Source organism: Daktulosphaira vitifoliae, unplaced genomic scaffold (genome assembly GCF_025091365.1).
Source record: "Daktulosphaira vitifoliae isolate Bord-2020 unplaced genomic scaffold, ASM2509136v1 Scaffold_1290, whole genome shotgun sequence".
Lineage (NCBI taxonomy): Eukaryota > Metazoa > Arthropoda > Insecta > Hemiptera > Phylloxeridae > Daktulosphaira > Daktulosphaira vitifoliae.
Genome location: NW_026100850.1, coordinates 1 through 2,310, shown reverse-complemented (window position 1 = coordinate 2,310; position 2,310 = coordinate 1). Strand labels below are relative to the sequence as shown.

Sequence of the window (2,310 nt, the reverse complement as noted above, 5' to 3'; positions counted from 1 at the left end):
TGTCTACTAGTTAAATAACTAATGAACTATTCTGTAAACAAAAAACTTAAAAAATAGAAAAAAATTTAATTGTTAATACATGAATATTTTTTGCATTTATGAATGGAGTTACACTGATATATTTGATATTATATCGAAAGTTGATGCCAAAACTTAAGAAATATATAACATTGTGATATCACACATCTATATATTTTTAATTATTTATAATAAATGTCAAAATTTTTAAATAAAATAATAACTGAAGTCTAATTTAAACTTTTGTTTTAACTAATTTACACTATATTTTAACTAAAATAACCCAATTAGCTTTATTAATATAAAATGTGTAACAATTTTATTGTAAATNTTAGCTTTATTAATATAATATGTGTAACAATTTTATTGTAAAACAATAGTCACTTTTTTAAACAAACATCAAGAATTATTACTTAAAATCTAAGATATTAATATAACAAAAACTGTCTAAATATATTACTTTATTAGTCATAAACAATTCATTAACTTTAATTTAACACTTAAACATAACATTAAAGATGATAGATCATTTTATTTTTGGTATCAACAGTATCACAACAAATGGTTATTAAACCTTATATTTATATTAGTATCTCAGATATCAAATAGTTAACAATAAAACAACTCTCATCTATAATGAATATTAAGATTGTCATCTAAAACTATTGACATTCCTGCTAAATCTAAAGAAGCAGTCATATGAAAGCCCATGTTGCTCAGTACAACTAGATATTCAAAAAACGCAAAGATTGTATACACTGAAAAATTAAAAAGTAAAATATAGTAGTAATTAAAATAATACATTCATACAAGTATCATTAGTATTTTTGAACATTTTTTTTTAATGTGTGTTTTACTTAAGATGTTATTTTAGATGTTAGTTTATTGGGAAACTTAACCCTTTTAGAATCCTGTTGCACTGGAAATTCACCATTGCCTACATCTTTCTATATGTCTATGAGGAATAAGTTTATTATTATCAACAGTTTAAAAAGAATTTAACACTCAATGTTTTACATTTTTAAGTTTTTTAAAAATTGAAATATTAGAAAAAACTGTAGAATTAAGTGAGATTTAGAGGGAATCAAACTACTTTAGCATAACTCGAGTAATTCTAGTGTTTAATTTCATAGGCTAAATTTTCATAATATGAAAATATAGCCTTTGAATTAGCATCAAACATACTATAATATAATTTGTGGCCAAATATTAAACAACAAAAAAAAATCTTCTACAATGAAGACTGCTATAGAATATATTTTATCCATCTATCCAACTACTACTTAAAATAAAAATGATAATAAGTGTGATTGGTTTATCATAAACCACTTCTTTACTCACAAAGTAAATATAATAATAATGATAAAAAAAAATGTTTGATTTCATTTAGTTGAATATATTTCTTGATTTAACTAAATTAATTACTTTTTAGAACTATTTCTAACTTATTGGGGTGTCAACTTTATATTTTTAATTGGCAACATACTTATAAAATAAGAAATTATTTAATTAAGAAAATGACTGGTCGATAAGTATTTTTGGACCACTTTTATAGAAGTTGTTAACAATTTAAAGTTAAAACTGGAGGTAAGTCGTGGGTGATGCCATTTCTATCACTAATCATTTCCCTGTCGTATTCTTTGTTTAGTTTAAAAATGAGAATAACTTCCAAAGTACTGTTCCAAAAGTTGTTATCGACCAGTTATTTTCTTAATTAGATAATTTTCTATTTCATAAGCTAGCCAAATATATATGTTACATTTAAAAAAATAAAGTTAACAACCCTTTAAGTTATAAGGAATAACTTTAAAAAGTAACTAGTAATTGATAAATCAAGAACTAAAAGAAACCAAAATTTCTTTTTTCCAGTATTGTATTTTGAATATAATTGAGTTTATGATTTACTGATCACTCTGTATATGACTAATCTATTTTTAAATAAAAATTGATAATCCTAATTAGTAATTTCATACAACATCAATTCAGAATAAATATAAAATAAAACTTTATATGATTGGAACCTTTTTTTTTTTTTTTATTATGTTTAACATCCTTTCTAAAGTTACTTTAATCTTGTGTTAGAAGGCAAAAAAACCTAAACAGCCCAGTGCAATGGAATCAAACCTCGGTACCTATGCACCTAATGTCATACCACTGAGTAAATTATCATAACAAAATAATGCTGCTTATAGATATGTTTTCTTTCTAGAATTAATTAAGATATAAAGGAATAAGAGAAATACATATATGTATGCACAAAAGATAATGGCATATAAGTTCTGAAATGCCATG

General features: G+C 23.0%; 1 long non-coding RNA gene across 1 annotated transcript; it reads right to left on the bottom strand.

Moving 5' to 3' along the window:
• Window positions 1-462: 462 nt before the first annotated feature.
• Window positions 463-2,289, bottom strand: LOC126909788 (uncharacterized). The gene is made up of 2 exons (XR_007705108.1): window positions 918-2,289; window positions 463-776 (listed from the first exon to the last, which is right to left on the bottom strand). It is a non-coding gene; the product is annotated as an uncharacterized LOC126909788 (long non-coding RNA).
• Window positions 2,290-2,310: the final 21 nt, after the last annotated feature.